The sequence below is a fragment of the Solanum tuberosum genome, unplaced genomic scaffold (genome assembly GCF_000226075.1).
Source record: "Solanum tuberosum cultivar DM 1-3 516 R44 unplaced genomic scaffold, SolTub_3.0 scf00242, whole genome shotgun sequence".
Classification (NCBI taxonomy): Eukaryota; Viridiplantae; Streptophyta; class Magnoliopsida; order Solanales; family Solanaceae; genus Solanum; species Solanum tuberosum.
The window spans coordinates 811,176-823,788 of NW_006239177.1; positions in this window are offsets into that span (position 1 = coordinate 811,176).

A 12,613-nucleotide genomic window follows, 5' to 3' on the forward strand; every position below is an offset into this window, starting at 1 on the left:
ATTTTTGAAAGGAACCCATGACTTTGGAACCAAACCCTAACTTTTAGGGATTTCTATCTTTGAAATTGGAATTTTGAAGGTGCTCCATGGAGGAAGAGCTACCATACCTTAGCAAGAAAGCCCTATGAATTTAATGTGAAGACCCTAGCTTCTTCAACACTAGCTCCAACTTCCTTCTTCTTCTTCTTTGAGTTTTCTAGAGAGGGAATTTCTTGGTGAGGATGAAATTTTGGGAAATGATTTGGGTTTTAGAAATAATGAGATGAATGACTTAATTTAGGGGTCTTAAATCCTTATATAGGTGGTTTAAATTAGGCTAAAATGACATCACTTAATATTAATTAAAACTGGAAAACCCCAAAATACTCCTAAGCTTAACCACGAGACCACACTGATAGGTCGTGGATGGAACCATAGACCGTCCTGGTCAAGCGTGGTTTGGCTACTGGGAGTTGGCAACCTGGGGCTTTAACTACGACCCTCCACCCGCGGGGCGTGGACCCACCCACGGGGCGTGGGTCCTGCCGTGGTTCACTGTTTTTAGCAGTTCCCAGGGGTCCTCCTCAAGGACCCATGGTTGGTCCTTGGAGGGTAATACCTTGGGAACATTCATCCTCGAATGATGATCTACACACCTTACAGAAGTAAAGAATCAAGACTAGCAGCCCATCATGCATGCAACATAAAAATAATTCACAATTCAAAGGAGGAAACATCAACTCCAACTTAAACATAAACAATGTGTCAAAATGAAGTAGGAACTACATCTAACAACCCATTATGCATGAAAACTCAACATTTCTCATATTCATAGGAGGAATTACCTACTCCAAACTAAAACCATGCTAAACACAACCTCAATGAGAATTTATGCAATATATTTCCAAAAAGCACAACTAAGCATGTTCAACAATTTATTTCATGAAACATATAGACAATTCTCACTAAGGCATAACAACATGACGAAAATTAATCATAAAAACTCACTTTCATACTAAACAGGAATTTCATAAGAACATGCATAACATAAGGAAATCATGGAAAAACACTTATAACACACATGACTCCCAAAACAAGACACTCGAGAGTAACTACTTACCTCAAGCTTGAGTAGGATTAGAAGGAAAGAGATGAGGATATCGGGACTTCATATCGGCCTCGGCCTCCAAAGTAGCACCCTCAATTAAGTGATTCTTCCATAAAACCTTCACGGAAGCTATTTCCTTGTTTCTTAGTCTCTTGACTTGACAGTCTAGGATTTGTATCGAAACCTCATGATATGAAATACTTTCGTCAACTCCCAACCTTTCTAGGGGAATAATGGATGCCGGATCTCCAATACACTTCTTAAGCATGGACACATGGAATACCGGATGAACTAGAACCAAATCATTTGGAAAATCCAACTCATAGGCAACCTTCCCAATACGTTTCAAAATTAGGTATGGTCCTACATACCGGGGACTAAGTTTCCCTTTCTTGCCAAATCTCATCACACCCTTCATGGGTGAGATTTCCAAATAGATCCATTCGTTAACCTCAAATTATAGATCCCTTCTTCTCACATTGGCATAGGACTTTTGCCATCTTTGAGTCGCTCTCAACCTCTCTCTAATAAGTCAAACTTTCTCAATGGGCCTCATAAACTAGCTCGGGACCTATCAAATTAACTTCACCCACCTCAAACCAACCAACCGGAGACCTACATCTCCTACCATACAAGGCTTCAAAGGGAGCCATACCGATACTGGAGTGATAGATATTATTGTAGGTAAACTCTATTAATGGCAAGTGGTCATCCCAATTACCCTTGAAGTCTATTACATATGTCCTTAACATATCTTCCAATGTTTGGATGGTACGCTCCGCTTGCCCATCAGTTTGGGGATGAAAAGTTATGCTAAGCTTAACCTTAGTACCAAGACCTTTTTGGAATGACTTCCAAAAGTGAGAATTAAATTGAGTACCCCGATTGGAAATAATACATAGAGAAATTCCATGCAATTTCACCATTTCACTTATATACAACTTAGCATAGTCTTCCACCGAAAAAGAATCCTTAACGAGAATAAAGTGAGATGATTTTGTCATCCGATCTATAATGACCCAAATAGAATCATGTCGTCTCCGGGTGCGAGGTAAACCAACAATAAAGTCCATGTTTACATCTTCCCACTTCCAAGTGGGAATACCTATACCTTTGGATATGCCTCTCGGCCTTTGATGCTCAACCTTAACATGTTGACAATTAGGACATTTGGTTACAAATCCCGCTATATCTTTCTTCATCCCATTCCACTAATAGACTTCCTGTAGATCACGGTACATCTTGGTAGCTCCCGGGTGAATTGAATACCGAGAAATATGAGACTCCTCTAAAATTTGTTCCCTCAAATAATCAACATTTGGAACACGTAACCGACCTTGATATCTAAGCATTCCATCTCCCCCTTGGGAGAAAGCCTAAACGGACATCTTAAGGACCGCCTCTTTCAATTCAACTAATATAGGATCAAGACCCTGTTTAGACTTCACATCCACTTCAAAGGACGATTCAGAACCGTTATGGACCATGACACAACCTTTGGTGGAATCCACTAGTTGAACACCTAGTCGGGCCAACCTATGAAGATCACGAACCAACTTTGTCTTATCATATTCTACAAGATCCACACTACCCATCGACAACCTACTAAGAGAATTCGCTACCACATTTGCTTTACCGGGGTGATAAAGGACACTAATATCATAATCCTTCAATAATTCTAACCACCTTCTTTAACAAAGATTTAAGTCCTTTAGACTAAATAAATATTGTAGACTCTTGTGATCGGTGAAAACATCCACATAGACCCCATACAAATAATGCCTCTATATTTTCAAAGCAAACACAATCGCCGCTAACTCAAGGTCATGGATAGGACAATTCTTCTCATGGATTTTAAGTTGCCTTGAAGCATAGGCAATCACCTTACCATTTTGCATAAGAACACATCCCAACCCAACTCTAGAGGTATCACAATACACCACAAAACCACTCGTACCTTCCAGTAAGGTCATTACCGGAGCGGAAGTAAGTCTATCTTTCAACACTTGGAAGCTTTTCTTGAAAGATTCCGAACACACAAACTTAGCTTTCTTTTGAGTCAAAGCCATCAAAGGAGAAGCAATGGAATAAAATCCCTCAACAAACTTTCTATAATAACCGGCCAAACCCAAAAAGCTTCTAATGTTAGGAGTTAGAGGTCTAGGCCAACTATTGACCACATCCGTTTTCTTTTGATCTACCATAATCCCCTTGCTTGACACAATATGACCAAGGAAAGCTATGAACCTTAGTCAAAATTTGCACTTGCTAAACTTTGCAAAAGGTTATTGGTCCTTAACAACTTGCAACACAATTCTCAAATGGTCTACATGTTCATTCTTACTCCTTGAATAGATCAAAATAGCATCGATAAACACAATCACAAACATGTCTAGGTATTGCCTAAACACTCTATTCATGAAGTCCATGAACGCCACCGGAGCATTGGTTAAACCAAACCATATCAGTAGAAATTCATAATGACCATACCGATTTCGGAAAGCCATCTTGGGAATATCAGCCCATCTCACCCACAATTGGTGATAACCGAACAAAGATCAATCTTTGAGAAATAACTAACCCCTTGAAGTTGGTCAAATAAATCATCGATTCTTGGAAGAGGATACTTGTTCTTAATGATCACTCTATTCAATTGACGATAATCGATGCACATTCTGAGAGACCCATCCTTTTATTCTAACAAATGACACAGGACCACCCCATGAAGAGATACTCGGTCGGATGAAACCCTTGTCTAACAAATCCTTCAACTATTTTTTCAACTCTTTTAACTCGGCCAGAGCCATTCTATAAGGAGGAATGGAGATAGGTTGCTCATCCGGAAGAATGTCAATACAAAAAAGTATTTCCCGCAAGCGAGGAGTACCGGGCAAATCATCGGGGAAAACTTCTGGGAACTCATTAACCACGGGAACCGACTCAAGAGAATGGGTTTCATCATCTACATCCCTCACTCTAACAAGATGGTACAAGCAACCTTCTGAGATCATCTTTCTAGCTTTAAGGTAGGACACAAATTGACCTCTAGGCATAGAATTTCCCCCTTTCCACTCTATGATAGGTTTATTCGGAAATTGGAATCTAACAACCCAAATACTACAATCAATAGAGGCATAACATGCATGCAACCAATCCATACCAAGAATCACATCAAAGTCTAACATATTAAGCTCTACCAAGTCAAAAAGAATAACTCTATGGGATAAGGAAATGGGACATCTCCTATAAACCCTCTTAGCCACCACAGAATCACCAACAGGAGTAGAGACAGAAAAAGGTTCTAATAACACATCCGGAGGAACATCAAACCTCATGGCCACATAAGGCATCACAAAAGATAAAGTAGCACCCTGATCCAATAAGGCGTACACATCAATAAGAAAGACTTTCAACATACCGGTCACTACATCCAGGGAGCTTTCTTGGTCACTTCGGGTTTGGAGAGCATAGAAGCAGTTTTGCTTGGGAGCATTGGAGTTTGAACCGCTTGGAGGAGCCTGCTTGTCTTCTCTCCCCTTAACCTTGAGCATCGGGAAATCTCTCATCTTGTGGCCACTATTTCCATAACTAAAGGAACCATTTGTTTCCACTAGGCACTTACCATCATGTTTTCTCCCACATTTTTCTCAAATAGGCCTAGCCACAAAAGAGCCACTACCATTACCTCCTTGAGGTTTAGTGTTAGAGGATCTATCTTTGTTGACACTTGGGGGAGAACTAGAGGAACCTTGGTTGGAAAACCTTTGTTTAAACCTTGGTCAACCTTGTCCATCAAATTTAGCATTGGAGAAGTTCCCATCATCGGTCCTAGCTTTTTTCACCTCCCTATTCTTTTCCTTGAGTCTTGATTCCTCAATTTGTTGAGCATACACCATGAGCCTTGAGATAACCATGTCATGGATGAGCATCGACGTACGCCACTCTTTTTCAACCAAGTCAGACACTCCCGACATAAACCTACTCATCTTAGCCCTTGAATTCGCCACCATAGTTGGAGCATACTTGGACAGTTGGGTGAACTTTAGGGCATACTCTTCCACACTCATACTTCCTTGATGAAGGTTAATGAACTTTTGCACCTTTGATTCCCTCAACTCCAGGGGAAAGAATATATTAAGGAACATCGATTTAAATATTTCCCACTCTACGGGACCCGCTCCTACCGGTCTCTTACCCTTCTATTGATCATACCACACTTAAGCAACATCTTTCAATTGGTAAGCGGCTAACTATGCCTTCTCTTCCAAAGTCACCCCCATAATAGCAAGTACCTTATAGACCTCATCGATAAACCTTTGAGAATCCTCTTCCACTTTGGAGCCATAAAATTCCATGGGGGACGGGTCATTCTAGCAAAATCTGTCACTCTTGAAGCCGTCGAATTCACATTAGGATTCATCGGAGCTACAACCTCTACATTGGCTTTAGCCGTCACGGCTTAAGCCAACACTTGAAGATTATCCCTATACTTCTCATGTATAACTAATTTAATGTTTCAAGCACACCTCATCTAATTCTAGGTGTTCAACGATTGTAAATCTGTATAAAACGCAACTAAATGAGTTGGAGTCGAATCCCAGAGTGAGCGGTACATGTTTCAGATTCAATTGGGAAGTATTAATGCAGTCAAATCAGTTATAGGAATAAAAATTATCGAATAAAGACATCATTCAAATCAAGGGTTGACATGAATGTCAAATGCGGGTTTTGGTTTTGATTATCAACTACAAATAGCAGTCACAAACAATAAGAATTACCAATAATGAGATGGATTCTTGGGATATGATCGATTATAGGCTGTTATAGACATATGGGTAATTGAAATTAATAGAAAATAGCTAGATATTACTGAGTAGGCTAGGCTATAAGGGAGGTAAATTTTCTCTCGAATAATTTACCCTGAATCAAGCGATTTCTCTCGAACATCAACAAGCATGCAAAAATAAGAGTAGCCCATACCTTAATCCATTCACTCTCTCGAGCTGAATGTGTGGGATTGGTTTTAGGATTCACTCTCTCGAGTTGAACCCAGTTCAACCCAATACTTACAAACCATCAATCATTAATCATAGTTCCAAAACCTCTCTCTCAAGAAAGCCACGAACACAAACATAGAACTGCATTTGCAACTACAATTCTTAAATTAAACCACAATTAATGATTAAACTCACTTTAAAATAGCATTTAAACTAACAATTAGCAATACCCATAAACTAAATCAACCCATAATCACATGATCACACCCCAAGAATTGGAGTTTTAGCTAGACATCATAAAAACGTAAAAACAGTTACCAAATTGATTATCCATCAACTGGGTAAGAGTCATTTAGTCCTTACAATGCTCCAATTTGATGAATCTCAAAGAACCACTTCCAATTTCTCAAAAGTGAATAACTTCAATACTTCAAAGCTAAGGTAAACTAGAGAAAACTGTCTGCAGATGCTCAGAACTTAATAATAATTTGTTCTAAAGATTATTTAATACTAAACTAAATGTTCCAAAACGTATTTATAGTTGCCAAAAATGTTCTGCGAAGAATCAATCAGCGAAGTAAGTCGGGATCGCCGAACCACTCGGTGAGCCGCCCTTTGGTCTCTTCCATCGCCCTTTTGCCTTGGCATTCAGCATCCTCAAGGTCTATAACTTTGGGCAATCTATCTTGGCTTCCAGAATCACTCGGTGATCCGCCAACTACTTTTTTTCATCGCCAACTTGGTTCTTTCCTTCATGGATTGGCACACCAGAACTTTAGTCGGTCTAATGAGGCACTCGGCGACACGTCAAGTGCTCTTGGCGATCTTCATTTCATCAGCCTGCTTTGTTCCATTTTACATGTTAGTGTCCTTGCTTTGTTCCTCAACCCATATTCCTGAAAATCAAGGATTTAACATTAGTTATTGGCACAAATTAAGCGTTTGAGGACACTAAATCTATATAAACAAAGGCGTAAATGAGTCTAAATCTCGGACTCATCAACACCCCCAACATAAACTTTTGCTTGTCCTCAAGTAAAACTCAATTTCAGGAGTTCAAAAAGGATGTCTCAAACAGTGCTACATAAGACTCAATCATGAATGCACACAACAAGACTCAACTTACTCATGCAAGGACCAATTGTGCACTCAAAGATTAAAATTGTGACTCACCATTATCAAGGATGCTCAAGTTCACAATACTTACTTCAAATGCAAGTTCAAGCTCAACAAAGGTACTCAAATGCCCTCACAACAAAGATGATTCCAGATTCACACACAATTCTTCAACAATTTGTAGTTCAGGAATAACATACGACTCTCACGCTCATAAAGATAAAGCATGACTTCACCCATAGATTTGCCCTTATTTTCCAATCAACAACCGTTTCAGCTCACTCAAGATCAAAAAGGTCTTTTCAAGTCTTGTAATGGGGAAGAGTCTAAAGGTATGGTCATTTAGGCTCAGTGCTTGCTACCTTCATGAAATGTGGTCTGAACATCACTTTCTTCCTTTTCTTCAACATTTTAATCATGCTCAAGATTTACCCCATTATTCAACTTTCAATGGAATACCAGACACCTCATTTTTTCACAACTTTTTCATTCTTTTTCTTTTTCTTTCTTCTTTTCTTTCTCTTTTTTTAATATATGGAGGGGTTCAATCTTTTTCAAGACCATGGTTCAAAGGGGAATTCTTAACATTCTTGATTTACCTTTTCTTTTCACCACACCCCCAACTTAGGATTTTGGCCTAAGTTGGCTATTTAAACAAACCACACTTCATGAAGATTATGGATGAATGGACAAACAGGGGTCACAATTTCATCAAGTTTCTTCCAAGAAAAGGATAAGGATCAAAGGGGTTCAAGCAAAAGTCACACATCTCACAAGGTTGGCCTCAAAAAGAGGTATATTGTCAAATTGTTTCACTCCTCAAAATTTTTGCCTAAGATCATTTCAAGAGCTTGCATCACTTAGTCAACCGGACCAACGGAGAAAATTCTAGGTGTTATCACACAAGGTTTACAGTAAGCTCATCACACAAGGCATTGGCACCAATGTCAAATGAGATTCCACACTTTTGCTAGTGTACAATGTTCATCACAAGAGACTCTATCCTATAACCGGCAAGTCACAACGAGATGGAAAAAGTTCACATATTATCTATGCAACTTCATTTGGCCTCATCGTAGTCGCACATTCATTTTTGTTCTATTAAGAGCACTATTCAAGTGGTCGGTATTGATCATAATTGATACTCAAATTTTCACAAGAACAACCACATTCAAACACAACACAAACTGCAAAAAAAAAATTAGATGGGTCAAAAACATTTTCATTCATAACAATGAGCCAAAAGCTCAAACATCCACAAGATAGAATCAATACATGATTTAAAACACAAAAACCAAATATCTATACAAAATATAGCCAATAAGAGGTAGGTATGGAAATACATCACCCCACCACAAACAAAAAGCAGTTTTCCTAAAATGCAACAAACAAAATCAAAAGTAAATAAAACCGACAGAGAGGGAGGTAAAGAAGAATCCTGTCTACACAGTCGCTTCATCTGTTAGGACATCATGCCCGGTGCAACACTCTGATCCTTGGCATCTGTGCCCGGTGTAACAGCAACACTGGCTCTACTAGAGTCCGCCATGGATGTATTTGCTAATGAAATTTGCACGACTGAATGCACCATGGCCTCCTCAACCTCTGTAAGACCCTCATATGTAGTCTCCTCATAGACACCGAGTTGCTCCTCATCAGTCTCAGCTTCGGACTCTGCAACAGCCACTTCATCAGCTCGAACCTCATCTCTGGTGGTAGCCGGAGGCACATCAGAGTCAGCTGGCATATCAGGGATCTCCACAGTCCCAAAAATCATAGACATATCTGTGTACCTCATCTGGTCCACATCCTTCCTTAACTCAGCAATTGCGGCCTTTAGGGTCTTCACCTCATTAGTAGTGTCACAACCCGAGCCTACACCCTAAACGCGACACAGCGTACAAGACTCCAAAAATCCTCATACAAGCCTCATTGCATTCACAACATAAGACATATGAAAAATGGTACGGAATTTAAACTTTTAATTCATACAATCGAAAACTTTAGTTAAAAACAAACAGCGGAAGTCTAACTTGTCTCACATAGCCATCTAATACACCTTCAAACAAAGATAGGGTCACAGCCCTTTAACATAGTCTGAAACGTAAAATGATATGAAATAAACTACTAAAGACTCATATGTCCTCGAATCTTGAGGACTCACCACTAGCTTAGAGAATAGACAATCCAAGCTTTACTCCAATCACCTTAAGATTCGAAACCTACACTTTGTAGTAAAAATAGAAGAAATATGGGTTAGCACAAAAAAGTACTAAGTATGATAGCCATGCAAAAATCATGTTTAAAAAAGACATTTTGGTTGAAAACCATGCTATATGCCAATTTTGAGAAACATCATGAACTTTAGTATAAAAGGCATAAGATACAAGTATAATCCTCATATAAGTCATTACAACACATTAGAGCCATCATCTTAAGTAACCCTAAGCTATACTTGTGCAATGTAAGAATGGCATCCCATAATAACATTCATACTAATTACCACTTTGAGGCCACCATAGATAAACTTACCATTCTTCCTTCTCATCTCTAAACAATACTTATGCATAAGCAACATTCACATTTAATAAGTCATGACAAGGAAAGTAACTCATACTAACATTTCCAAGTTAAGAATCCATCATTACATTAAGCCTTTAAGTCAACATTCTCATTAGCTTCATTATGAGCACATTCATTTCATTAGACATTTGGACATTAGAGAATCACACCATAGCCGTCTCAAAGCCTACTAATGCAATGCATGAATGGCATCCCATACTACCACCCACACTTCATAAAACCTCTTGAGTAGTCATAGCACGTATCTCACATGATGGGAATAAGCATTAATCGACATAGACCATGTGAGCAAACCATGGAATCCGGTGTCTATCCCACACCATAAAGGATTAGTCTTATTTCCTAAGGTAGGACCGGTAACATTTTAGCTTAGGTAGATCCACTAGCTAATAACCTATGTGGGCACATAGTTATGGGATAAGAAAGATGTTCATTGAAACCCAGCCTAAACATGGGGAGAGCTTCCATCTTACCATATCCACTCGGTGCTAAGCTTATATTCCCATAGAGTAGTTCATTACTTTAACATTATCATACATGAAAGGTGCCACAAGCCTACCGATTCAAGGTACATTATTTAACATAAGCCTACCGATTCAAGGTACATTAGGATAGCTCATTGAATCCTCATGAAAGTGTGCCATAAGCCTACCGATTCAAGGTTCATCATTATCATTTATGGAAGGGTGTCATAAGCCTACCGATCCAAGGTTCATTATTATCATGCATGGAAGGGGTGCCATTAGCCTACCGATCTAAGACACATCACTAGAATAGTTCATAGACTCATCATGCAAGGGCTACCACCATTAGCTCTACCGATTCAAAACAGAGCCTAAAATACTTCATTAATCATTTATGAAAGGGCTACCACCATTAGGTCTATCGATTCATTGTTCGATAAGACAAGATACATTAGTTATACAAGAAGAGGATGCCTAAACCTACCAATTCAAGATGCATCATTCAACATTACTTTCATTTACATAAGAAGAGGATGCCCTAAGCCTACCAATTCAAGATGTGTCATTACATTGAAGAAACCTTTCACGTATTTCATCATCATTAATAAGTGTATAATTGAGAAAAACCTTTCAATAACACAATTGCATTCTAGACATGATCACATTACTTTCATTGAAATCACAAAGCATATACAGATCATCATGATTATACAACATTCTTCATAATTTGCCCTTCAAGGCCATGAATCACAATTCACCAACACACCTAGAATTGCTACAATTTAGGCATGAATAATGACATAATTCAAGTAACTAAAGCATTCCAAGATCAATTACATAACATTCATCTTGCTACAATTCACCCATCTCAAAGTCATAAATTAGGGTTATGGGGAAACCATGGATTCATGGGGGATTTTATCTTAAAAACCACCATAAAACAACAATTCAATCTTAATATATGATAACTGAACCATTGAAAACGTTTTGAGAAAGAATCCATGTTTTGAGAAAGAATCCATGACTTAGAATGAAAACCCTTAGTTTTGGAGAAATTCCAACTTTGAATTTGAAGATTTGGGGACTTCATGGATAGAAAGTTAACAATGAATCAAAACTACCATACCTTAATTGAATATTCCTCACGAAATTAAAGAGAGAAGATGAACACTTGAACTCTAAACCTTGATTTCTTCTCCAATGGAGGTTTCTAGAGAGAGAATTATTTTGGAAATGAGGTGGTTTCTATTTTGTGTTTTGGGAATTATGAGTTGTAAAGGGGTAGTTAATAGTTTAAAAGCCTTAAATAACTCTAAATAAACAAAATAAACCGACCCCCAAATTAACTAACAACCCTAGGAATTTACTAAGTTGACCATCCTTTGGCCGAGCCTAGGCAGATTCCCAGGTGCAGTCTATGCCCCTGACCCACAGACCGTGGGTGGGCACACACCCTGTCCTGCAGGTCCGTGGTTTGGTTCAGCAACTCCTCATCTAGGGACTTGACCTACGGACCTCCCCCACTAGGAGTGGATGGACCTACGGGGCGTAGGCCCCATCCATAGGTCCTAAGATTTTTGATAGCTTTTTGGTTCTTGGGGCAGCCTTGGAGTTAGGCTTTAGGGTCCTCCTCAAGGACCCCTTGGTTTGTCCTTGGTGAATCGTACCTTGACGTTTAACCCCTAAACCCCTCAACCTAAACTCGAGAACCCATTTTTCAACATAAAACTCCACATCAAACTCAATAACACACTCGTAAGGCTCTAGTTTCACCTACTAGTTTTCCGAGTCGTTACATTATCTCCCCCTTGGGAACATGCGTCCTCGAATGATACTTTAAACACTTTACGGAATTAAAGACTCAAGACTAGCGGCCCATCATGCATGAAATATCATAACCAATGCACAAAACTAGGAGGAAACATCAACTCCATCTCAAACATACTCCATGCAACACAAGAAAGTAGGAACTACATCTACAAACTCAATATGCATGAAAACTTCCACATTTCTCATTTCATTGGAGGAAGAGTAAAGACATAAAGACACAATTAAAGTTGTCCCGTACTTGCATAAAGACACCTTAACTTTCAAAGTGTCCTATCACCCCACAGAACTATGTAATATCTTTGTAAATGGGCCATTTTGACCCATTCCCTCGTCTATTTAGTGGCGCGTGTAGCGCACTCCCTATGATGAGAAAAGATCCGACCCGACCCTGTTCTTTGAAGAAAGTCATTTCTCCTTTTCTTTTCTTATTTCTCAACTTTCCCTAAAATCTAAAGAAATAGAAAAGTTTTCTCGTTGTGTTGTTGTTGATAATCTTGTTGTTTATGTGTCTTCATGAAGATTCTTGGAGATTGAAG